The following is a 27,454-nucleotide window of genomic DNA, read 5'->3' on the forward strand; positions in this document are numbered from 1 at the left end:
TTGGCCAGCTGTCCGCTGCATGATAGGGCTTCAGTGATTGTAGCTTATTGGAGTATATGTTGTACACTTTTTGGGGAATTTCGGTTAATTGTGATTTGACATAATGAATATAACATTTTGTGTTCAGTTGACATGCTGTCAGTTCAGTCTGTTACATTGCATAATTAACTCCTAGGGCCAGGAGCGCCAACACGACTTACTGGGGAATGGATGCCAGTTAAAGGGAACCTAAACTGAGAAGGATATGGATTTTTCCTTTTAAAATAGTACCAGTTGCCTGACTCTCCTGCTGATCCTGTGTCTCTATTACTTTTAACCACAGCCCCTCAACAAGCATGCACATCAGGTGCTCTGACTGAAGTCAGACTGGATTAGCTGCATGCTAGTTTCAGGTGTGTGATTCAGCCACTACTGCCCCAAAGATATCAGCAGGACTGCCAGACAACTGGTATTGTTTATAAGGAAACATCCATATCCCTTTTAGTTAAGGTTCCCTTTAATGTCCTCTATTTTCTAGTGCTGGTACTTTATTCTTTCTGTAGAGTGAAAACTCAGGCGCCAATTTATAAAAGCTGTATTAAAAATGCTAAATCAAAATGTCACTTCCCATTTTTAATGCAACAATTGCCTGGCATCTTATATAGAAGGATGTGATGGGCTCATGCTAAAAAATGTCACACTGTAGCTTTTATACATATTGTAAGTTGCGTTTAAAGGAAACCTGAAACGAATACTATTTGCCGAAGAGCGACTGACCATCCAGAGAGGGACCAAAGCAACCCGGGAAGACGTCAAGGGACCAAATGGCCTTTAGGGGCTGGAGGAAGCCCCAGGTAAGTATATATCCTGGGACAGTTTTTGTCTCAGGTACACTTTAAATTAACATTTCACTCTAACCAGAAATGTTATTGATGAAACTGCTTCTGTTGTTGCATCCATAGAGTGTATACAAAATACCTGCCCCAGTCGGCTCTTCTGCCCATGATTGGAGGGGCCATGCTTGTGCAGAAGAGACGACTGGTGTGACTGAGCCAAATTACCGGGACTGATACCACTCGAACAGGGACACTTGGGAGTATGGCAAGGGACGCATTGGTGCTCCTGGGGCTGGAGGAAGCTCCGGGTAAGTATAAACTCTTTTACTTTGCCCATCTCAGGTGCACTTTAAAGACTAATTACAGAAAAATGTTTTATTTTAGTTTGGGATAATATGGAAAGGGGTTGGAAATTTTGGTGAGCTTCTACTGCTGTGAATGTCTCCAGTGCAGAGATTCTCCTTAACTTCCTGTCCTTGGTACTCCATGGAATGTTGTGGCTTCCATATAAAAACTGGTGGTCCCAGAGACTGTGTAGCTCGGTAATAAAAACTTCTAAAGGATTCTATCTCTTCAACGCTCTTCAAAGCATACAGTGGGTTGCAAAAGTATTCGGCCCCCTTAAAGTTTTCCACATTTTGTCACATTACTGCCACAAACATGCATTAATTTTATTGGAATTCCACGTGAAAGACCAATACAAAGTGCTGTACGTGTGAGAAGTGGATCGAAAATCATACATGATTCCATACATTTTTTACAGATAAATAACTGCAAAGTGAGGTGTGCGTAATTATTCGTCCCCTTGAGTCAATACTTTGTAGAACCACCTTTTGCTGCAATTACAGCTGTGAGTCTTTTAGGGTATGTCTCTACCAGCTTTGCACATCTAGAGACTGAAATCCTTGCCCATTCTTCTTTGCAAAACAGCTCCAGCTCAGTCAGATTAGATGGACAGCATTTGTGAACAGCAGTTTTCATATCTTGCCACAGATTCTCAATTGGATTTAGATCTGGACTTTGACTGGTCCATTCTAACACATAGATATGTTTTGTTTTAAACCATTCCATTGTTGCCATGGCTTTATGTTTATGGTCATTGTCCTGCTGGAAGGTGACCCCGCCCCAGTCTCAAGTCTTTTGCTGTCTCCAAGAGGTTTTCTTCCAAGTTTGCCCTGTATTTGGCTCCATCCATCTTCCCATCAACTCTTACCAGCTTCCCTGTCCCTGCTGAAGAGATGCACCCCCCCAAGCATGATGCTGCCACCACCATATTTGACAGTGGGGATGGTGTGTTCAGAGTGATGTGCAGTGTTAGTTCTCTGCCACACATAGCGTTTTGCATTTTGGCCAAAAAGTTCAATTTTGGTCTCATCTGACCAGAGCACCTTCTTCCACATGGTTGCTGTGTCCCCCACATGGCTTGTGGCAAACTGCAAACTGGACTTCTTATGCTTTCTGTTAGCAATGCCTTTCTTCTTGCCACTCTGCCATAAAGGCCAACTTTGTACAGCGCATGACTAATAGTTGTCCTATGGACAGAGTCTCCCACCTGAGCTGTAGATATCTGCAGCTCGTTCAGAGTCACCATGGGCCTCTTGACTGCATTTCTGATCAGCGCTCTCCTTGTTCGGCCTGTGAGTTTAGGTGGATGGCCTTGTCTTGGTAGGTTTACAGTTGTGCCATACTCCTTCCATTTCTGAATGATCGCTTGAACAGTGCTCCGTGGGATGTTCAAGGCTTTGGAAATCTTTTTGTAGCCTAAGCCTGCTTTTAAATTTCTCAATAACTTGATCCCTGACCTGTCTTGTGTGTTCTTTGGACTTCACGGTGTTGTTGCTCCCAATATTCTCTTAGACAACCTCTGAGGCCCTCACAGAGCAGCTGTATTTGTACTGACATTAGATTACACACAGGTGCACTCTATTTAGTCATTAGCACTCATCAGGCAATGTCTATAGGCAACTGACTGCACTCAGATCAAAGGGGGACTAATAATTATGCACACACCACTTTGCAGTTATTTATTTGTAAAAAAAATGTTTGGAATCATGTATGATTTTCGTTCCACTTCTCATGTGTACACCACTTTGTATTGGTCTTTCATGTGGAATTCCAATAAAATTGGTTCATGTTTGTGGCAGTAATATGGTAAAATGTGGAAAACTTCAAGGGGGCCAAATACTTTTGCAACCCACTGTATCTGAAGTGACTTGTAACAACAAGAGATAAACATATAGGCGCCAACAGAGGCGCCAACAAGGATAAAATAATTAAAAACGCTTAAAAGGGGGAAGGTTGGTTGGTTACTGTTAATATAGTAACGTCTCATAGTCCAGTCATTTGTTTACCTGAGGGAGGTGAGTCCACCAACTTCCCCCCTTTTAAACGGTTTTTAATTATTTTATCCTCGTTGGTGCCTCTGTTACACCCGTTTCACGATTGATCTAGTCCACCCAAGGTTGGAGGGGTGTATCCCCATTTCCTTCCTTCTACAGAGAGCGACTTTTTATCACCTGAGCGGGGTCAGGTTATAATTCGCCCCACCTGCCTTTTCAGTGGTTGCTTTTGTGGCGACCCTTGTTTGAGAGTATAACACCTTTCGTTTGTGTACCATACCTCCTTACATTTGACATACTACACCATATTGGGCTCTCGTTTCCTTTTTTGTCTCTTTAAGCCATATACACATATAGTACTAGCTCTGCTAAGAAATTATTTCAAGTCCCTTTCTTTTTTCCTGTACCGCAAGAGTTAAAAAACTTGAGTTGTTATCTATGCTAAGGAGCTTGTTACATAGTTACATAGTTATTTAGGTTGAAAAAAGACATACGTCCATCGAGTTCAACCAGAAAATAAGGTACAACACCAGCCTGTTCCCTCACATATCCCTGTTGATCCAGAGGAAGGCGAAAAACCCTTACAAGGATTGGTCCAATTAGCCCCAGAAGGGAAAAAATTCCTTCCCGACTCCAGATGGCAATCAGATAAAATCCCTGGATCAACACCACTGGGCATTATCTAGTAATTATAGCCATGGATGTCTTTCAACGCAAGGAAAGCATCTAAGCCCCCTTTAAATGCAGATATAGAATTTGCCATAACTACTTCCTGTGGCAATGCATTCCACATTTTAATCACTCTTAATCACTCTTACTGTATGCCTTTACTAAATAAATGTCTAAAATGTGTTCCTCCATGCACAGATCATGTCCTCTAGTCCTCTGTGAAAGCCTAGGGACAAAAAGCTCATCCGCCAAGCTTTTACATATCGCCCTCTGACGTATTTATACATGTTAATTAGATCCCCTCAAATGCGTCTTTTCTCCAGATTAAATAAACCCAGTTTATCTAACCTTTCTTGGTAAGTGAGACCTTCCATCCCACATATCGATTTTGTTGCTCGTCTCTGCACCTGCTCTAAAACTGCAATATCTTTCCTGTAATGTGGTGCCCAGAACTGAATTTCATATTCCAGATGTGGCCTTACTAGAGAGTTAAACAGGGGCAATATTGTGCTAGCATCTCGAGTTTATTTGTCTGAGCTTTTCAAACAGTTTGTCGAATTCAGTTCAGTTTCCTGAAAAGTAAACAGAAGCTGAAAAGCTGAAAGCCTGTTATCTGTCAGGAAGAAGATAAAATAACAGGGTTTTAGTGCAGGAAAGTTCAATGGGTCTTTACTTCTGGTTCTTTTTCAGCTTAAAAGGCAGAATGTGGATTCTACACAGTTGCTGTGACAGCCTAATGCAATCTAAAAAATAAAGCTAGAAAAATATGAGACTTTTCTCTATACTACTACTGTTTTATTTATCATCCATACTACACATAAAATTCATTATTTCATAAGTTTATTTTCACTTCAGGTTCACTTTAGAAAGTGTAAGTGTATTGTATTTGCCTTCTCTGTCACTCTCAAAGAGTTGGAATCTTTTAAGAGTGGGTTTGAAATATTTCCAACCCTATAAACATATTTACCAGTAAAATTACTACGTAAGTTGTGTGGTCATGTGGCCACTAGCTCTTGCTTTGGCCTGGCACCAGTGTCAATTCAGAACAAGAGATGTATGATTGGTCTAGGATATGATGCTCGTCCTACAGTGCTAATCAATAATGTTATGTCATCCACGCTTCACTGATATTAAGAATATTATTTTTATATATCTTTTTGCAGGCTACCGCAGCGCCTCAGCATGGTATCATAGATTTCCATGATGAGATGTTGACAATGAAGAAAAGCCATTTTCTTTTTCAGCAAAGAATTCTGGCCCCTGCAGAAAGGCCAGTAATTTTGAAAGTGTACATAGAGTGCAGATGCTGAGCACAGTAAACTATATGTGGCTGCTTGCTAAAGAGAACAGAAAATAATAACACCTTTGGACTTCAATGAAGGAAACAATTGGGGGCATGTCATGACAGAAAATGGGCATGGCCATGACAGACAGGTTTGCGACAAGTAATGGGCATAGCATGGAAGTATGTGGTCCTAGGTTGCATGCTGTAAGCACTGTATTAATGAGCCAGACAGCTTTTTCTCATATAATAGGCCTCCATGTATTACTATTTTACAAGCAAGCACTCCTTTAGACCATGGGGTCAAACATGCTTCTTTGTAATGATTTATCCTATCATCACTAATGATAGGCTAATTTCAGTGATGTACAGATATTACCAACATACAGATATGTATGATATGCAGATGTTCCCAATGACTGCATAACAAGCAGATAAAACGGGGAAAGAGGCGCCCAGGAGTATAATAAAACTTTGTTAAAAGGAGTCAAAAAGAAAAAGGGTGAGGTAGTTTACCTCAATGACGACAAATGAATTTTAGTATGCACTGGCATGGCAACGCATTTTGCTGGACTATGCCCGCTTCCTTAGGCCGACTAAGTGCCGAAGGGTAGGTTAGAGCACCTATCTTTAGCTCATTGCATCCTTTCGGCACTTTGTAGATGTAAACCTTCAGCGCTAATCATACATATCCACCACCAGGAACACCATAAAAATAGATGCGCTTACCAGATTGTTACAGACCTTAATTACAGGGTCTGTAACATGGCATCATAAGGTCAGCGGCAGGTGTCTTCCCAGCTGGCCTCCTCTCCACACACGAGTAATCACAATGGTTCAAGCTCTTATAAGCAGTATTTCAGCAGTTTTATGCATGGAAAGAAACAATAAACTCATCTAAGCGTATCTATTTGGTGTTTTAATGTATATCCGTTTAAAAACAAGCATAAAAGAAACTTTAAAAATATCACTCACATCTGGGCCCTTGTTATAGGGACCCAAAGCGAAAAAACAGCACGTAACAATCACAGGATGCCATCCAGCCACACGTCCGCCTCACCCGACCGGTTTCACTGCCGTAGTTTCATCAGAGCCCCTGATGAAACTACGGCAGTGAAACCGATCGGTTGAGGCGGACGTGTGGCTGGACGGCGTCCTGTGATTGCTTCAAAGTGCTAACCACTTATTCATACCATTATCTTTCTTTTTTTTAATTGCCTCCGTCTTCCAGAGAAAGTAAAATAATCACTATGGTATAAGTTTTAATTTGTTTAGTTTTGGATGATGACAAAATAACAAAAACACTTCAACATCCTCCACCCCTTTCCACACTAGAAATGATAGTTGTACTGGAAAAGATCAGCTTCTCACTGGAAGCTGTAGTCCAGAAATATGTTTTCCTACATCTGTGCAGACACTCACTTGCTGTGTCCTTGGTTTTGTCTATGCCTTATTTAATCAATTACAAATAAATCACTTTTTAATACTTGGTCAGGAGCCCTGGTCACTTCCTGCATCATGGACTATCAGTGCTATAGGCTGCAATCTTCTCAGAAGGGTCAGTCTGTGCCTGCCTCCTTGTTGTCACAACAGCTGGATAATGTGTTTCAGTTAAATGCGTATAATGTGAACTGAGCCATTGGGAAAATGGGCATTACTTTGAAAATCAGTTGTCCTTTCAGTTATAACTGAGAGCAACTGGTTAAGTGTGAATGGGGCCTAGGGTGCCAGGACATTTGCCTATAGACTTCTGTGAGGTAAATCCATGCCTGCTGTTGAGTGCAAATCTTTTGAGGTCTGTCTACTTTCCTTGTTGAAGGTTCTATCTGTCCTGCTGCATTTTATTGCCAATTGATTTGCCGTTTTTACATATATATTGTAGCTGCCAGGATGCTATTTAAGTTGCCTTTTTTATGAACTGTAAACTAAGGCTTCCTCAAAAATCATGCAAGGGCTTATTATTGGGGTAGGTCTTATTTTCAGGGAAACAGGGTATTTATGTTTAAGTACACTAAACTAGAGATGGCCCAAACTGTTCGCCGGTGAACAGTATTCTGTGAACTTCCACTGTTCGCATTTGCGACGAACAGAGAACATTTGGCGTGTTCGACTCGCCCCCATACATCATTATTGAGCTAAACTTTGACCCTTTACCTCACAGTCAGCATACACATGGCAGCCAATCAGCTAGCACCCCCTCCTGGACCCCCCCCCCCATCAAAAAGCAGTTGTGGTGGCCATATTGGATTCATTCTCTGCTGGCTGCTGACTGTTAGTGAGAGCAGGGTCAGACTTGCTGCAGATAGGTAGGGAAAGCATTAGCTAGGCCTGTGTTCTTATTCCTCACTTGCTGTGAAAACACCCCAAATAGCTCTTTTGCGGACTAGCACATCGGTCTCCTGTGTTTTTCTGATGTGACGCTCCACAGCCCACTGACACCAGAGCTGTGTGCACACTGCTGCTGTTGCCTCATTAAGTTACAGGAACCACTCTAGTGCATTATTTTTCACTGTATTCTTTTTTTTTTTTTTTTTTTTTTTTTTTTTTCAAGCTCAGCCTCCCCACCGGGTTATATCCTGATTAGAGTAAGGCATTTGCCTTAAGTCAGGAGCTCTTTGCATCATTGCTTGAAAAAAAAAGAAGCAAAACATATTTTTAATAATCATGGCTACAAATGAGCATAGTTGCTATCCCAAAGATAGTATGAGCTCTAAACCGGTGTCTTTTCAAATTTGAAAGTGCAATAACCCATTGCGCCCCCATATTTCCCCACCCCCAACCCCACTCCACCCATACAACTTTCATACATACCTCAACTAACATACCTCAAGCACGTCCTTCCAGACTAGATTTAAGCCATCCCTAGACCTTCACATCAATGGAATGCTGATCGTTAATCGCTTGTCCTCCATCTCACCCTGCCCACGCCGGAGGCCTCAGCCTTATCCTACATAACTATAGAAGGGAAGATTCTCCTCATGTTACCCCACATTTTTTTAATTTTTATATGGTGTATTGAACTTGTTTCAGGTGTGACAATGTTTGACCTTTCATAAATAATTTCCATTTCCCTAACCCATTCTGAGAAGTTGGGACGGACCAGACCCCGCCAGTTTTTGGCAATTAACTTTCTCATATACAGAGTACCCACCTCTTTTAAAAAAACACCTTCTCTATTATCTTCCTCATCAGCTATATCAAATATTGCGTTGGTTAATGACAGATTGAAATTTCTATCTATCACCTGTCTATCACCTGTTTGCCGAAGTCAGTAAGTTCATTCCACAGAGATGACACAAATGGACAGCTCCACCACATGTGGATTTCTGACCCCCCTGTCCGTCCACATCTCCAGCATGTGTCACCCAACGCTCTGTTGAATTTTCCTGCCCGTTCTGGTGTCAAGTACCACCTTGACACCAGCTTGTATTTGCATCATTTGTACGTCTGTGTCTGGGCCTAACCATATACTGGACCAGATTATAGGCCATTTTTCTCCCAAGGTAGTTTTTAAGTTAAGCTCCCATTTTTTGCTGTAGATCACCTTGATCAGTAGTTTTTAAAAAGTTATACAGAGAAGACAATATCTTTGGTGGTCTTTTATTAAGGAGGAGAGATTTTTCAAATATATTCACGTCCTTCCTAATGGGCATATTTTTGTCCATATAACTTTTAATTTGAATGAACCACCAGTAAGTATTTACTTGTTGGTCCCTCAACAATCCGGAGATTCCCAGCTCCTTGTTACCATAAATATGAATTAGCCGCATGTCTTTATTCAAACCGTTTTTGGAGAACCACCCTGCTGAAGATGCGGGCGGAAATTCCTGATTGTGTCTTAGGGATGTCATGAGTGAAAGACCTCCCCTTATCTGCCATAATTTCATTTGTTTATACAAAACTCCTAACGTGGGTTTAATTAAGGGGTGCGATGACGTCCCCCACATTCTACATATGTGGGCAGGATGCCAGGCAAATATCATGTCCAAGTTTAGCTCCTCTTTTTCTAATATCATCCATATTTTTTTACCTGAATTTGTAGAGTATTCTAAATTCCAATCAATAACTCTTATTAAGTGTATACACTTATAATATGATAAAATATCAGGGGCCGCCATCCCACCCCTTGCCTTGAGTCTACTGATTGTATTGTAGCTTATTCTGCGAGAGCTTCTTGCCCAAATAAAATCCTGGAAAAGTCTGTTCCAACCCCTAAACCATGTGCAGGGGAGAGCAACTGGAATACACTGCATAAGGAATAAGATTTTGGGCAATATGCACATTTTTATTATCGAAATTCTACCTATGGGGTTGAAGTAGGGCCGATCCCATCCCTTAAGTTTTTTTTTACTCTCTTCCATCAAATTTTTATAGTTATAATCGAATAGTTTATCTGTTTCACCACAGAGCTTTATACCCAAATATTTTATTACTTTGACCCAAGCAAATTTATTAAATTTCTTCACCCTTGTTTTTGTTTCTGGTGAGCAACCAAGATTAAGAATTAAGCTTTTTTCCATATTTATCTTAAAGTTGGAACTATTCCCAAAGCTATTCAAGATTTGCTCACACCTATGCATTTTTCACTGTATTCTGATAGTACTATTGCATTTCTCTGTTTGTAACACTCCACAGCCCACTGACACCCAGAGCTGTGCATAATGTGATTCCTGCCCTTTAGGGATTAAAACCCGACTTTGCGTCAACTCCGTAATTTTTGGTAGGACTTTTGGCATGGATCCCCCTCTGGCATACCCCTGTCCAGGTGTTAGACCCCTTGAAACAACTTTTTCATCACTTTTGTGGGCAGAAACAGTCTTTGTAGGTTTTAAAATTTGCCTGCCCATTTAAATCTATGGCAGTTCCCCAGATTTGCCTGTTCGTGGACATTTGCAAGTTTGCGTACCTGAACCCAATTTGATGTTTGCAACATCTCTGCAGTTAACCTTCAACGTCAACCTGTAAAGATCCTGAGCTGAAAGTAGACTTCAATTGTCATAAACCACATGAACCTAACTGTGTCATGCACAGACTTATGTATCATATGAATGTTGGCATTTAATAATATGCTCCTCCGACCACTCCAGAGAAACCCCGATACCAGAGATAGCTGTAGAATTTAGAAGTGTTAACCCCACCCTCACCATCACATCTGTCACTGCACTCCAGCCTCTGCATTGGTGTACAGGGCAGAGGATATCATCAGAGGGGAGTGTGTCTTCATGTCCAATACCTGGAGGTGTTGGAAAGGAGTCCCAACAGAGTGAATGGAGGAGCATTTTACTAAACAGACCACAGGGATTGTTAAATAAAACTTCATATAAAGTAACAGTATTGCTAGCCGCATTTTGGTTATGTAAGCTCAGGTCTAACCTTACGGTAGGACAGCAGACACTAGCAGATGTTGACAAGTACCTTAAATTTATTAGAAAGCAGCTTCACACAATCCTGGAGATGTCCCTCTTGATCTTCCAATGCCAACACCAAAAATAAACCTCTTAACCTCCCTGGCGGTAAGCCCGACCTCAGGTCAGGCTATGCGCGCAGGAGGATTTCTCAGGCCCTGCTGGGCCAATTTGCATAATTTTTTTTTGTACATGCAGCTAGCACTTTGCTAGCTGCGTGTACTTCCCGATCGCCACTGCTCTGCGCCGATTCGCCGCTACCCGCCACACTGCGCCACCCCCCCAGACCCCTTGTGCAGCCTGGCCTATCAGCGCCAGGCAGCACTGAGGGGTGGATCGGGACTCCCGATGACGTCACGGCGTCGATGACGTTGAGGACGATCGTCGCCATGGCGACGGGGGAAACCAAACAGGAAATCACCTTCTGAACGGCATTTCCTGTTTGCGCTGATCGGAGGGGGTGGGAGGATGCCGCTGCACAGCGGCTATCATGTAGCTAGCGCTAGGCTAGCTACATGATAAAACATTTTTTTTAAAGTGCTGCGCTGCCCCCTGGCGGTTTTAATAGACCGCCAGGGAGGTTAATGCACTTTCAATACACATTTTGAAAACATGGTGCCAATCTCCGCCAATGCTGATTGCTGATTCTGCGGATTTCCATTTACGATTTCTGATTCAGATTTCCAAGGAGATTTTGTCACACGCCCCCTGGTGGCCGGACTGCACAATGTCTTCCAATCTGTGTCAGCACACAGATTACCCAATCTCGTGGACGCAATCGATGAGCTGCAACCGCTGGAATTTTGGCAGCAGACAGGCTAGAAGAAGGCGTGCGATCTATAAAACACAAAATACTAGGCCCCCACCATCTCTTTCTAATGGGAAAAGAAGCCCAATCTTACTGATACTAATACCTGCAAATAAAACTGTTAAAACACACTCTATTTTATCTAGCTATCAACAGTAGTAGCGACTCTTCAGAACGCTAGGATTCTTTTCTGTGTGGCTGAGTAGTAGGTGTAGCCAGAAAATAAATTACTTTTAGAAGTATTTTATTATAAATGCAATATAAATAATTAATATATACAGAAAATAATTAAAATCAACAATTATGGAGACAATAGTAGCACAGTATAAAAATAAAAAGGGAAGAAAATACGAATACTTAGGTTCAGGTGAACATATGTCCTTTCTGGGAAAACACGTGAAGTTCTTTTGTTTCCAGAGCAAAGTTCAAACAAGATGGCCGCTAACCACATGGTCCTCTGGCTAGCAGCAGCATGCTCTCATGACGATGGACTTTGGAGGACTCCTCCTCTCTGCCTGAAGCTTGGTTTTATTGAAGCTAGTTTTGGGGTGGGACCAAGCCGGTTCCTCTGTTTGACAAACCAATCACAGTTCATGTCCTTGGAGCGAGATTTAGGTTTAAACTTATAAAACGCTGTAATTCAAAAATGGGAAATGCCATATTTGTGCTAATGACAGATTCAGACTCTTCAGATTATGACATTTCCTATGACACCAGACTTGATGACCATATTATGTTTAGTTCCTGAGAGGTTTAATACTTTGTTGTGGCTTATCCCTGGCCCCCCAAGACTGGTATCAAAATGTCCATCAAAACACCACAAATCAAATGATCTAACTCCCATAACTGTCCTGGGCACGGTATTCTTTAGACACGCAAAAAATCATACACAGCATTTATTTTTCCTCCGCCTCCAACGGAGCCGAGAAGTCTGATCTCCTGCTGGTTTATCCTGTCTTTTCAGGAAGGCAACAACACTTTGGCCATTTGGCTTACTGCTGGGAAGCTTTCACACCTAGGTGTCAGTCAGAGACAAAAGGGGACTTCATGAAAAGAGTTCTGCTAGCAGCTGAGATGGCCAGATTCCCAAACTAAGACCCCCCAAGGCTCGACTGCCTGTTATCCCTACACATAAGATTTTGATCTGGGTTGGTAATGACAATCAGTGGAGGAAACCGATTGTGATTGCGTTTTCTGGTTGCACGGCTCTTCCGTTATTTATTTATTTTTTTAATTCTCTGATTGGCCAAATACTTCTAAGTTGACTCTGCATTTTCTGATTGGTCCAATGCTTCTGAGTTCTGTGATTGGGTTAAATTACCCAGTTGTGGTAATGCCGTATTTCTGCCAAAATCCGATTTCGGAAATGTGGAAATTTAATTTCTGCGGAATGCGAATGAACATCCCTACCCTAAAGTTATTTAATTTAAGGACACCTGAACTGAGAGGGATATGGAGGCTGCCATATTTGTTTCCTTTAAAACAATACAAGTTGCCTGGCAGCACTGCTGATCTCTAATCCAGTCAGACTTCAGTCAGAGCAGCTCATATGCACATTTGTTAAGGGTCTATGGCTACAAGTATTGCAGGCAGATGATCAGCAGGACAACCAGGCAACTGGTATTGTTTAAAAGGAAGTAAATATGGCAGCCTCCGTATGCCTCTCAGTTTAGGTGTCCTTTAAAGCCCAACCTCAAGCACAGTTATAATACACTGTTTTTCTGATAGCTTACTAAATTATTGCCCAATATTTTTAGACTGATTCATTTGGGCTCACAAACCCAGACTTGGAAAGAGCCCATGAAGTTGGGGTAAGTGGCATAACTACAAATCATGAGGCCGCCCTGCAAAACTTTGATTGTGCCCCTCAATGTTTACATCTTTTCCCTTGGTGGTCCTCACAGCCCAGGGCCCATCTTGCAAGGGCTATAAAACAAGTGTGGACATCATAATCCTTACACCCATAATGAGTGTAGCCACAAATAAACACAATCTCTGAAGGATGTACCCCGTTATTGGAGGTAGTGGAGTAGTAGTTGTGGTCCCCTTACAGCTCTGAGCCCCCCTGCAGCCGCAGGAACTGCTTCCCTCTAGTTACACCCCTGGTCAGTGTAGAGAGGGTAACACTGCATAGCTAGCAAACTCATATTTCTCAGATAACCTCCAGATCAGGTAAATATTGATAACGGACTTATATTGATTGAAGATTTGGATACCAGTCTGGTGACTGAAGACTGAAGACAGTCCTGATTTCTAAAGCACTTAAAGTATAACTGTTGGGCATAAAATAAAAAAAAAACAATTCTTTATGTTTATCTGTGGTAAACAAGTAATACGGATGCTAACCAGGCAATCCAAAAGTAAAAAATTACTATTTACTTGTTGTTAAATGATCATTCCCTAGTTTACCTGACTCTTATTTGGTGCATTGCAGCACAAAGGAAGTTGCAGGGCATGCTGGATTGTCTTTTTTTTTTTTTTGCTTCTTCACTTAGACTTAGACTTAACTAATGCAGTCTGATGCCTCTTTCCCTCCTGTTTTCCCCTCCCACACCTCTGTTCCTCTCTGATTGGCCAATATTTCTCAAGCTGAGACAATGCACTTTCTATTCCAGAGCTGGGTGGGAGTGCCTTAGGACTGGGAGGAGGGCAGGCAATGCATAAATAATCAGGCAGAGGAAAGTAAGGGAGGAAGTTACATCAGGATTGGCTTCAATTTAGACAGAGTTAAAATGGAAAATCTTTTTTTTTACTATAGTAAAATCACTAAAATCAAAATGTCGACAGTGCAATACATCTGTTGTGTAAGTAAAGCAAGTATTTATCTACTTATATATATGGTTTTTTTTTCTGAGATAGTATAGCTGAAAGCTTCTCTTTAAACAACCAAAAAACAGTGAGAGACAGGTTGAGATAAGGTTTTACTGCACGGAAGTTTAAAGGGCCATTAGCTCTGTTCTTTTATAGTTTAAAATACAGAGTATGGTTTGTAAACTTCAAATATAACAGAATGATGCAATGTTATAAAAAGAAACTATATAACTGAAAATAAAAATAAGAGACTATTTTCTTTGCTACTTATGTTTTACTCATTGTCTCTACTCCTCATACAATTCATTATATAAAACAAACGTTTGCCTTCTAGGAGCTCTGGTTCACCAGGAGCTTGCTGGGTAATCTGTAATGCATTATATCACAAGGTGTTTTTTTTTTTCGCTTCAGGTTTGCTGTAAAAAAAAAATTATTTGTATCAATCCCACAACTATTGAGTAAACAACCTTTCAGAAATCCTCACTACGCTTCAATATGACCGATTGAGAGCTAAAGTTCTTTTGCAACCTAACAGCAAACACTAAAAACAAAATGTCCAGTCCATGTTTTCTAGCCTAGAGCTCTCTGGAGATGGGTATATTAGGTCCAGCATTTTTATAACAGAATGCCATTAACACATCTAGTCCACCTCCATCCTGCTCCTGGGCCCTGGGTACCCATATAATAGCCACTGTTTAACTTCACCATTCCACTTCTCCCATACACCGACACGTTTAATGAGCTAATGTGCAAATTCAGCAACCAATCTAAATCAACATTTCACTAATCTGACTTCAGTCGTTTAAAATCTGATTAACTGCTGTAAGTTACAGACTTAACATCATCAGCGCATTTTACACTTACTGTCTTATTACTATCAGAGCTAGGCCTCTCTTGCAAGCTTGTTTCCAGATCAGATCAGAGCTCAGAGGTCTCCTGTACAAGCTCTGTAAAGGAATTGTGACAAGATCTTCTACCTCTAACCCCTGACTATCATACCAGAGCAAGCTGTACCATCCAGGACCAGTTTGCTGTTTCGGCTCCCTGAAGAAAGAATAAAGTTAAAACATCTGTTAATTTATAAACCAATTAAACCATGACTGGTTAATAAATGGCTAACATCTGCTGAGACTGGTGTGGATCTGTGCTGGGGACGCCACTCTGGGACCAGAAAGGAACAGATTGATCTAGGGAAGGCCGTGCTGGCTTCTGGCTTTATTAGGACACTTATTTTCGGGATAAACATTCATTTAGCTTTCCCTGCTGCAAAAAGGTGGTTAATAACAAAAAGGACATTTAACGCCAGATAGGGAACAGTTTGCATATCGGTTTAGTTATTCCATTATCTTTCAGCGGTTTTAAATGTGATCGGAGAACTGTTGCGAAGCTTTGGAATTAACCCTTGAATGGTGGATTTGAACTGTGTACAGATGTAGATAAGTCACCAGGGTGCCCAGCGCAGGCCCGCTGGCATCCGTGGCGGTGTGTTAACACCACCTGCGTAAGGCAAACAAAGGTTGTTTATTCCTACACTCACTCACACACACAAACACCACACATATACACACACACCTTGTTATATCTGCTCCCACCCCATCAGCACCGTATGATCTGAAATGCCAGGAATTTATTTGCATTAGGCATTAGTTGTTTTACCATGGTGAGATGGGGTTAAGCTAGACATATACTACTAGATGGCCACCTGATGAGGCCAAACAATTAAGGGATCGATTCCTACCAAAAACAGCACATTGATCTTCAATAGATTTCACCAGGAAATCTATTGAAAATTACCGTAATCGAACCACAGTAATGCACTGTTCAATTCAGTATAGTGATATAATCTGTTGATAGACCACCACTTTGACAGATATTTTTTGCATTCTGTCCAATTGATAGTTGGGGCATAGATTTCAAGCAGGGAATCTAACTAGAAAATCGATTAGTATATAACTACCTGTAAAGCTCTCAAGTGACATACAGTGTCTTGAGTGTCTCTTTCCTGGTGACCTACAGTGCTTTAATGTAATATTTGGGTTTCACTGGGACAGAACGTAAAGGAGATCACTAGTAAGCTGATGTGTATGAGAACTCATGGAGAGACAGCATTTATTAAGATCTTTATATTGGTCACACCTTATCTATTGAATAGCTTTTAACCACTTAATGAATTTACTACAGTTTATCTACCACCCTGGAGACTTCATCTTGGCTCTCAGGGTGTAGATATATGTACCTCGCTGCAAACAGCATTGTGCACGCTTGCTCTCGTCACCACCCATTAGTACACAGATCAGTGAATGGGATCACAAGCATCAATAATTACTTCTTCTGTGTACTGTTCACAGTACACAGGAGGAATAAAGTGGGGGAAATCTAGTGGCCAAATAGTAAAATTGCACCTACATACATAACATTAAATACAAATTCTTAAAATATCCCATTAATTAACCCCTTACCTACCCTCCTAAGTTAGGAAAATAAAACACTTGTATAAAAAAGGACTCAACTTTTTTGAATATGTATGTTATGAGGGTTTAGTGCTGTTATTTTTGCAAATGAGGGCTTGTAATTAGTGACAGACTCAAAAAGGGAAAAATCTAGATAAAATAGTCGCCATACATTGTACTAGGGACATATTTTAAACATTGTAATAACCGGGACAAATACAATGGCCCTGATTCACAAAGCAGTGATAACTCAGTTATCACGCCTAAAAGACTTTAGGCGTGATAAGCCGTGCAAAGCTGAGTTATCACCGATTTGTGCTGCTCTTCGCGCGAAGCTCCCGCGCGCAAAGTCCCATAGGGCTCAATGGACGCTGCGCGCGAAGCATGGTACACTGCGGAGATCGCGCGAGTTTCTTCTTATCACGCCTAAACTGAGTTTAGGCGTGATAAAGGGCTTTTCACAGGCGTGCAAACACTTTGCACCGCTTTGTGAATCAAGCCCAATGTGTGGGGCTTATCCATAGTCGCTAAAAACTGAGAAATAATGATTTTTTTTCTATTTTTTTTCTTATTACTGCCGTTAAAATGCATTTAGAATAAAATAATTCTTAGAAAAATATACCACCCAAAGAAAGCCTAATTTGTAGCTAATTTGTATACCCTCCCCCCCAAGATATAGATCATTTTATTGTGATAAGTAGTGATAAAGTTATTGGTGAATGAAAGGGAGGGGCACTGAAATGTGAAAATTATTCTGGTCCATAAGGGCCTGTTTCCACTGCTGCGGAAATCGGGACGAATCACAGGACGCACGGCAGCTAGTGGAAACGGGCCCTAAGGGGAAAACCCCCTTATTGGTGGTGAACTGGTTAAATCACCTAGCCAGTGATAAAAAAGTAAAAATAAGATGAGAATCAACCTTTCATGTAACCAAGGCAACTTATTTTAAAGCCCCTGACCAACCAAAAATTGTTAAAGAGTAACTGTCAGGCTGCAAAAGCTAATTTAAACCTCTATTCTCCTGTGTTAAACAGTTTAGATTAGAAGGGAGCCAAAAAGGCAATACTGAAGTTAAAAATGTCTCTTACTGTGATGTGTGCTGAACAGCAAGGCTGTTATTCCCAAGCTCTGTAAGGAGGCCGTCAGGACGCATAACAGATACTGCAAAGCATTCTGGGGCTGTTTCTCCCCAGTGCACTACCTTGGGTCATCCCCTTCATTTCCCTATCACGCCCTAAGGCTGCTTCACAGTGAGAGGTTACAGGCTCATGTTACAGAAGCTTCTAACAGCAGCAGCCTAAACTCACAGCACTGAAAAATCACAAGGCACATGTTCCGTTAGAGTACACTGCAGCGAGTCCACTATTGTTCCTAGCCACATGGCTAATTAATATTCACTGCACAGTAGTGTTGTCCATTAGGGTCTTTTTTGTGAATGGAATCATCAGGAAGCAGGGAGGATATGACATCACAATTGGCTTCATAGGAGACAGACAAACATGGAACCTGCCATGAGCTGTCAGGAGCATCATTCTCTGCAAATCCTATATAAAAATTCTGTGAAATCCAAACGTGGACAGTGAAATGCATATGTAATATAAGTAGAGCCAATATTTAGCTACTGATATATGTGTTTTTTTTTCTCTGAGACCCTATACCCAAAAGCTCCTCTTTAAAGCAGGTGGTGTCGGAGCTGTGCTCCAGTCGCGTATCATAGTAGTAATGCTATAGTCCGTGGCACTAGCACAGGTAATTTGGGGTTCTCAAATTGCTTCCCCCTCCGAGTTGCTACGACTCAGAGGGGAAATAGTATTTAACGCCACCTGGAATTTGAGCAGCAGCAGGGTGAGCCATTATTCTATTTGAATTTTATGTGTAGCACAGCTAAGAGATAGAACACTAGTAGCACAGAAACCAGTGTCATATTGTTTACAGTACAGGAAGAGTCAAGAAACATCACTTGTTATCTATGCAAAAGAGCTTCTCTGAGCTCTCTGACCAGTTTAGCGACTACAGTGCTGTTTTCTCAGGCACTTTTACTTCAAAGAAACAGTGACAGGCAACTTCAGATAGGATTTTTACTGCAGAGAAGTTGAAAGGGTCATTAGCTCTGCTCTGTTTCATAGTTTAAAATACAATTTGATTTGTAAATTGCAAATATGATAGAACGATACAATACTATAAAAAAGCTATATACCAGAAAATAAAAACATGATACTCTTTTCTTTGCTACTAATCTTCTATTAATTATCCATACTACACATAAATTCATTATATCATGAGGTTTGTTTGTTTTTTTTGCTTCAATGTCACTTTAAAGGGACACTTTAAGCCAGGAATAAAAAATCAGTTTTACTTTCCTGCCCGCCACCAGCCCCCTATAGCCGTCCCGTGCCCTCGTAGTCACTCACGGAGCCTCCGGTCCCCGCCACCAGCTGGTTTAATTTTTGCTGACAGGCCTGGCCACGTGTATTTTTCTTCGCGTTCCCATGCGCAATAGCGTACTGCGCCTGAGGAATATGAAGAAGGATATGCGGGGCCAGGCCTGCGCAGGCGCAGAAAGCCCACCGACTCCCTGTCAGGGCCTATCAGCGAAAAGGAAACTAGCTGGCGGCGGGGGACAGGAGGATCTGTGAGTGACTGCGAGGGCACGGGACGGCTGCAGGGGGCTGGTAGAAGCCCCAGGCAAGTAAAACTGATTTTTTTTTATTCCTGGCTTAAGTGTCCCTTTAACCACTTGGCAACCTCTGCCACGCTTATTTACGCCCCTTTAAAATTCACCTGAGTCACAGGGGCGTAGATAAGCAACTCCTGTTTATTTTTCTGCTGTGCGCGATCGCGTGCACGCGGATGTGCGTACGCGTCGGGCACCCGCTAGTCCGTGATTGGCTGATGTGAACATGTGTTCACAAAGCCAATCAAAGTGCTTGCAAGTTTGAATGAGCACTGCCAATTCCAATGACAGTGCTCATTTATTCAGAATGTGTGTAAACATTGTATCAGTCACTATGCTGTTACAGTTCTGAGATCACTCGTGAGAGGATCTCAGATAACTAACACAGCATTGGTGAGTGATCAGCATCAGTGAAGTTTTTTGTTTTTTTTTATAAATTATACCCCCTTAAGCCCATTAACCCTTGCCTCCCTGAAATGTGAAAATTGCTGTGGTTTTTAGGTGACAAATCCTGTGGATGAGTAGTGGTTAATGTCAAATAATGTTAAAGAATATTTACATTTTATATCACTTTATTTTTATGATTTTTCAACAAAATTATCATGCATAGAAACATTGAATGAAACCTTTCTTGTGATTGATACATCTTGTGCCTGATTGGACATGGTGGCAAATTCTAGTAAATCAGTCACTAAGAAAAGATAGAAAATCAAACTATTCTATTGTCAATTTCTAGACAATTTCACTAGGACAACTGTGCTGTTCTAAAAAAAAAAAAAAAAAAAAAAAAAAAAAGATCACACAAGCCTGTAGTTGCCATATTGTGTGGAAGAGTTAAATGATAGTTATACGGAATGCTGTTGCTGCTTGTAAAAATCATTACAGTGATTCATTATTGGAAACCTACTGCATGCAACACTGAGATGGTTTCCTGAGTGCAGTTATGGTGTCATGGCTTCTGCAAAATTCCCCTTCGTTCACAACTGTTTTTGGCCTGATGTAAAGATCTGAAGAAATGAATGTTTGTAAAAACTAAAAGGTGCTTAAATTTTGCTAAATTTTATACCTACTGTAGTTTCAAAATGATTGCCTTGCTTATCCCTAAATGCAGGGCTGGGGCTAAAAGTAAGGCAAAGGGGGCATTTGCCCCATGCCCCCGGACCAGCCAGGTCTCCCCCTGACTGCTCCCTGGGGCCCCTGCACATTTTATGCTAGGATTACAACTCACCTGACCGGAGCTTCATCCGTGCTTCCTGTCTTAAAGAGACACTGAAGCGGAAAAAAAATATGATATAGTGAATTGGTTGTGTACTATGAATAATTACTAGAAGATTAGCAGCAAAGAAAATATTCTCATATTTTTATTTTCAGGTATATAGTGTTTTTTCTAACATTGCATCATTCTATAATATGTGCAGATTACACAACATTCAGCATTCAAAATGAGTCTTTCAGAGCAGTCTGTGCACTAATGACCTCTCCTCTAGCAGAGAAAAAGAAAACAGTTGAGATAATAAAAGTCAGATAACAGCCCTCTCTATGACTAAACTTAGTCGGAGAGTTAATGGCTTGTTTGCATAGAGATAACAACTAGAGTTTCTTAACTCTTCCTGTACTGGAAACAATTAGACTGATGTATCTGATCTTAATGTTTTATTTCTTAGCTGTACTACACATACAAATCATAATATCATATATTTTTTTCGCTTCAGTGTCTCTTTAAATCCTGCTACTGGCATCTTCTCAGTGCCCTGCGAATGTTATTACAAAATCAAATTCAATGACTCTGGAGTAGATGAAGGCAGCAGGAATGAAGACAGGAAGCACAGATGGACTCTGCCTAAGGTAGCCAATTACATTCATCGAGTTTGTTACACTCACCTTCCAGAATCTAGATTCCCGGCGGCGTCTCCCTCTGGCCAGGCGAGTAACACCTTACAGCGTTACAGCATAGATGCACACACACAAACAATGGCTCACACGCTTGTGCTTTATGGCATTCACTATCATACACGCGCAGTGCATTTTCAGCCCCAGATTAAAACGTCAGGCCTATAAAGGGCCACCACACTTCACTGGCAGTGCTGTTTGTTCTGACAGTTTGGGCTATGCCCGTGAGGAGTATCAGGTGTACGGGTGTCTGCACGTTGGGCAAAATGGTGTGGGACGCCCCCTCCTGGTCATCATCTGCCCCAAGGAAATTGAGGCTGCGTGGGATGGCGGCGTAAGGTGAGTTATAATATCTACTATACCCAATCCCCCCGCAGCAGAGCACCTACCTATCTAACCTATACAGTGGGCACCTATCTATTTAACCTATACAGCTGGGAGCTACCTATCTAACATTTACTGGAGTCATCTACCTATCTAACCTACAGTATACTGGGGGGCCCTACCTATCTAACCTATTGTAGAATGTACTCTAGCTTATGTTAACTTATTTCTATGTTAATGACCAGACACTTGAGGTCGTTTCAAAGGGGTTAAATAAAAGGGGTTTATTTACAGATTTACATATGTACAAGTTATAGCATACAACCTATGTGACTCACATAATGGCTCTATATACCCTATGCACAGTCACACGCTTTCATTAGCTGAGCCCCTTTCTATCTCACCGTCCATGTCAGCATTCCAAGAGAGCGATATATCCCCAGCATTGTCTTATATCTGGACATCACAGGTAAAGAGACTCCTCCTCTGTGTTATACATCAATAGTTCCTGCTCTTAGCAGCTGGGGGGGAGGAGAGGAAACTGTTGGTGTGGTTGTAGCCAGTCCCTCAATGGCCATTTGCGGGGGCTGGGGTCAGTGTCTGAGGCCATTGTCTTTGCTGTGTTATTTACTCATATGCAGATGTGTGTGGTTGTAAAAAGTCCTTTATGAAACACAGGCTTTGCACACGGCCCCAGCTGATCAACTAGATTCACTGTGTATAGCATACAAAGTTCAATCCATGTAGGCACATCTGAAATAACTTTCAACTCCAACACCTATATTGGTGACACCTACCTATCGAACCTATACTGCGGGCACCTACCTATGTAACCTATACTGTGGGAACCTTCCTATCTAACCTATACTGGAGGCACTAAACAATGAATGGGGGGTCCCTGCCACTATTTAAACTTGGGGACACCTGTACTGGAGGCGCTCACGATCTAATTCCTACTATAGTCCTAATCTAATGTCCCAACATTGCTAAGTTCATGTAAACTTAGCTCCACTCATGACCACACCCATGTCTGGTCCTGCACTGCACTATTACCCCCCTTTTTTGGTGCGGCGCACTACACGCAACGCACAGCTTTCCCCTGTGTTTTGTCGCTTCCCCACCCTTTTTTGCCCCCAACCTGGAAAATTTTCTGCGGACGCCCATGATCACTTGCCTCTTGTTTTCTTCTTGTTGCTGCCTGTTTCTGGTATCGATCTTTGGTTTTGTGGCCCCAACTTCTCTGCTTGCCACCTGCCCCGACCTTTGGCTCCTGTTTCTCCGACCACGTTGATTGCTGCATGTCCTGGCCTAGCTTGTGACCTTATTGAGCTCCACCTGCCCTGACCTCGGCTCTGTTACCTGACTACAATTTACCTCTACCTCCAGGACCCTGGAGGGGTGAAGAAGGTGTGATTGTAGGTGTGGGGAGCGTGTTTCTTTCCCCCAACCATCCCACCAATCCTACACTATTGCAAAAATATTGTATCTCCAGGGAAGCCTTCAGGTCACACATTATTGTACTGATGAACTACTGAGGAGCAGATCTGATCTACAGAAATGGAACTGGAGACAAAATCAGAAAAGTGGAAACCTAATATACAGTATTTAGCATTCTAGTATTCCTGCTGTAATATTAGAAAAGGGACCACCTAAGCTCCTCTCCTACCTCCTACTCAATGCATTGGTAACTCTGGGTAGGGCTTAACTCTGAAGATGCTGGGGCTAATGTGAGACAGAGGTGGGCCTAATTGCACTTCTGAACACACACTTAGGCCAGCCATAGGAATAATATGGCAATCAAACATGCAGGCATGAGTCATTCACCCTCAGGCATACGTCTTGGCTCAGTTGGCTGGCCCGTGAATGAACAGTCAGGCACGCTTTTGTGCTGTGCTTATGTAGACGCAGAGGGGGGAAAAAACAGCAGCTTTTTACATGGGAACAACAGTGATAAGAAGAGGTTTTCTAATCCACCTCTACCTATGTGAACAGTCATCCATTAACATCTGACAAGCCCACAGACATAAGACTCTTAAGGTGGCCACTAATGATCCAATTTCTAGTTAAAAATCATTTGAACGATCAGATAATTCTGATCGGAAGTGAAATTGTTCACTACACCATCAACGAACCAATCTTTGCTTCCTATCTATAACAACCAACAAGAAATTCCAAATTTTGGTTTGACAAAAATTCAATAGGACAATTGTTTTTATAATCGTTCGTAATTGATTGTACCCAACAACAGAGATTTTTTACAACCAATCCAATCATAATTTCTGATTGCTCAAACGATTTTCGCTAGAAATTGGATCGTTAGTGGCCACCTTTACCCAATCCACCCCACAACAGCCAGAATATATCATTTTTTCTTGTATGTGAGAAGCTTAAAGTGGATCAGAACTCAGAACTTCCTCTCTGTTTTAAAAGATACACAACTGCATTATAACCTTTAAAGAAAAACATTTCTTTGTTACAGCTGATACAAATCCTGCAATAAATCTGCAGTGTGTGTACTTGCTGCTTTCATGGAAGCAGACATATTGTTAACATCATGTGCTTTCAAATTAGCTTATCTGCCATGGCAGTCAGTTAACACAGGGGAGATATCAAATTGCAACTTGTGATTAGACACAAATGAGGGGGAATTAGACAGGCTAATCGCTCTAAATACATACAGGGTGCATTTCTCTCTATTTTCCTTCTGTCCAGTGCAAGAGTTCAGGTCCACTTCAAATACGATACAATGACAGTCAGACAGTATAGATATTAGCTCAGTCATTTAAATGCATGTGTAAAAAGATGGGTGGTAATAAGGAATTTCCTGTTGCTTTTTTGTATTTGAGTTCTGTAGATTTCCCAGTTCATGTTTTCTTATGGAAAGGACATATTCTCAGGAGGCCTGTATGCTGCGGTTGCTGTCCTCAGTGTACATAAGAATGAACACCGGCTCCCCTGATACGTTTGCCCTGCTTCCAACTCTCATTGTCATAGAGCTGATTGCTCTAATACAACAAGAAATATGACAGGTTGCCATGGACAACAAGCACAAATGTTTCACACAAGAGGAGACCCTAGGCTGCAGACAGGGGCATAACTACATTGGGCCCCCCACAGAGATCTGTCGCCCCCCCAACCAACACCCCCCACCTAAGCTCCATCACGGGGGCTAGGGCTGCCCACTCCTGTGCATAATGCACAGCAGCAGCAGAGCATTATACATTACTTCCATTCGGCAGCAGGGCAGCTCCTCTTCAGTGGTGACAGCTGGCCAAGCGCCATACAGCCAATAACCATGCGGCTTCCGTCCCTCCATGTCATGTGATTGTACGGCGCTTGTTCACTAAAGTAAAGTGAAGAGAGGACCTGTCCTGCCGCTGGAAGTAAGTACTATATAGTATGCTCTGTCAACGCTCTGCATTATGTACAGGAGTGGGTCTGTTCTAGGTTTATCTGTAGACTGGTGCTCACTAATCCTGTCACCGATATCATATGACTAGAGCTGGTGAGAGCTGGCCAATGAGAAGAGCTTTGTGGGGCAGGAAAGGACAGGCGCAAATTACATTTCATGGGGACATGGGGGGCCTCCTCGTGGCGCCCCTGGTAAGGTGCTAAATGTTGCGCTGACTAATCCCTGCAGGGCAAAAGGTTTGCGGTGTAATTAGTTGTAAGAACGTGCATATTCTGGCCAGGGCCGCCATCAGAAATTTTGGGGCCCCTCACACATCATCAGGCCTGGGCCCACCCACTGGTTGCTGTGCCCGCCCACTAGCCACCCCACCCCCGTGCGCTGCGGCGAAACATGTGCATGGCTCCGACACTGAAGAAAGCAGCATGCATAGCATGATGCAGCAAAAAAGTGGGTGTGGCAATTGCATGTTGTGGGTGGAGGCAAATACTAGCAAAATAAAGGTAGTCCCCGGTTAACAAATGAGATAGGGACTTGTAGGTCCGTTCTTATCCTTTATCCATTCTCTTTTGTCCCCCTCTTTTCCAGGTATCCAGGCATAGGTGCCCCCAGTATAGGTAGCCAGCTATAGGTGGTGCCCCAGTATAGGTAGCCTGGTGTAGATGCCCCCAGTATAGGTAACCTGGTATAGCTGGTGTCCCAGTATAGGCCAGCAAGATACAGGTGCCCCCAGTATAGGTATTCAACTTTAGGTGGTGCCCCGGTATAGGTTAGTCCGGTACAGGTGCTCCCAGTATAGGTAGCTAGCTATAGGCGCCTCAGTATAAGTAGCCAAGTATAGATGGTGCCCCAGTATAGGTAGCCAGGTACAGGTGGTGCCCTCAGTAGAGGTAGCCAAGTATAGGTGGTGCTCCAGTATAGTTAGCCAGGTATAGGTGGTGCCCCAGTATAGGTAGCTAGGTATAGGTGGTTTCAGCCCAAGTATAGGTAGCCTGTAGCCAGATATAGGTGGTGCCCCAGTATAAAAAGTCCACTGTAGCAGGCTCACTCATCTACTCCCCTCGTTCAAGCGCTGATGTCACTCTTCTCTCAGTGCTGGAATGCGGTGTGCTGGTTAGTGAGCCACAGGCCTGAAGCCAGCACATACAGCCCTTCCAGCACTTAGAGGGGGTCCTGGGCCCCTTACTGCAGTGTCAGTTGTCCCCCCTGATGGCTGCCGTGATTCTAGCAAGCGAAAGCAAATGCAAGTTTGCATGAACAATCCTTCTTGATTAAGCCAATTAGGCCAAATTTGCAAAGCTAGATATGTTAGGCTTCACTTGGTGTTTGATGCACACATCTTTCTGTGTCAATATGCTACAATTCTGTCCCTTTGGTGGTGGATGGCTCTCTACTTGGCCAATTAGGCCAAATTTGCAAAGCTAGATTTGTTAGGCCGCTTTTACACTTAATCAGTTGCTCTCCGTTATAATTGAAAGAAAACTGATTTTCAAAGTAATGCCCATGTTTTCCTATGGCACCTTTCACACTTAAAGAGAAACTCCGACCAAGAATTGAACTTTATCCCAATCAGTAGCTGATACCCACTTTTACATGAGAAAAATAATGATTTTCACAAACAGACCATCAGGGGGCGCTGTATGACTGATTTTGTGCTGAAACCCCTCCCACAAGAGGCTCTGGTACCGTACGGTACTCTGGGCAAACTGTCACAATGTAACAATGTTCAGACAGGAAATAGCTGTCTGTTAAAGCCAGACCAGCTAGAAACAGCTCCATAATCTGCCCACAGTAACAATGTCACCATGTAATACAAGTCAGAATGTGAATCTGGGAGAGGAAAGATTTTACAATGAGCAAACACTGACTAAATCATGTATACATAATTATTGTAAAAATGAAGCACTTTTTTTATTACATTATTTTCACTGGAGTTCCTCTTTAAGGCGTTTTAACTGAAATCTTCTTCCCAATGCACTGCTATGGAAAAAACGCATAACAACTCGTACTAACGCACACTAATTCATACCAACGGATTAAGTGTAAATTGGCCCTAATTAGGCTTCACTTGGTGTTTGATGCACACATCCTTTTGTGTCGATATGCTGCAAATTACAACTCGGTCCTGACTTTCACTATAGACTCGTATGAAAAATGCAATTTTAAAAGTAAGAATATTGCAGTCAGACATAGAGCAATTGTAAGATGGTATTATACATATAATGTTTTCACAGAATTGTTTTACTCCACAGGATCTTTCTTTATCTTACAGAACACCCTATAATAATGCTACCCGTGTGCTTTATGTATTATAGAAATGGTTTCTTTTACACTAAAAAGGAGCATCTGCACTGATTACTTCTCAGTCTAACAAATTAGCTAAAGGGTGAGTTGAGAATGGTTGTATATCTCATTAACATGTTAACGCAAAGCATATATTATCATTGCATAGTTGAAAAATGCCAGACGCCATCAGACTGAGATTCAGAAGAAAGGAAGGCACCTACTGTATTTCTTAAAAAAAAAAAAAAAAGAGCAAGTCCATAGACCTAGATATCACTCTGGGACCCAGTTATAT

The 27,454-nt window shown here is 42.0% G+C and overlaps 1 long non-coding RNA gene across 2 annotated transcripts in view; it reads left to right on the forward strand.

Moving 5' to 3' along the window:
- The window catches only part of LOC137541384 (uncharacterized), a 120,227-nt gene that overhangs the window by 78,043 nt on the left and 14,730 nt on the right, over positions 1-27,454 (forward strand). For both annotated transcript variants that reach the window (XR_011025140.1, XR_011025141.1), the window contains one exon: positions 27,192-27,262. This is a non-coding gene — a long non-coding RNA (uncharacterized lncRNA). The remainder of the gene's footprint in view (positions 1-27,191; positions 27,263-27,454) is intronic.

This window comes from Hyperolius riggenbachi, chromosome 12, assembly GCF_040937935.1.
Source record: "Hyperolius riggenbachi isolate aHypRig1 chromosome 12, aHypRig1.pri, whole genome shotgun sequence".
Lineage (NCBI taxonomy): Eukaryota > Metazoa > Chordata > Amphibia > Anura > Hyperoliidae > Hyperolius > Hyperolius riggenbachi.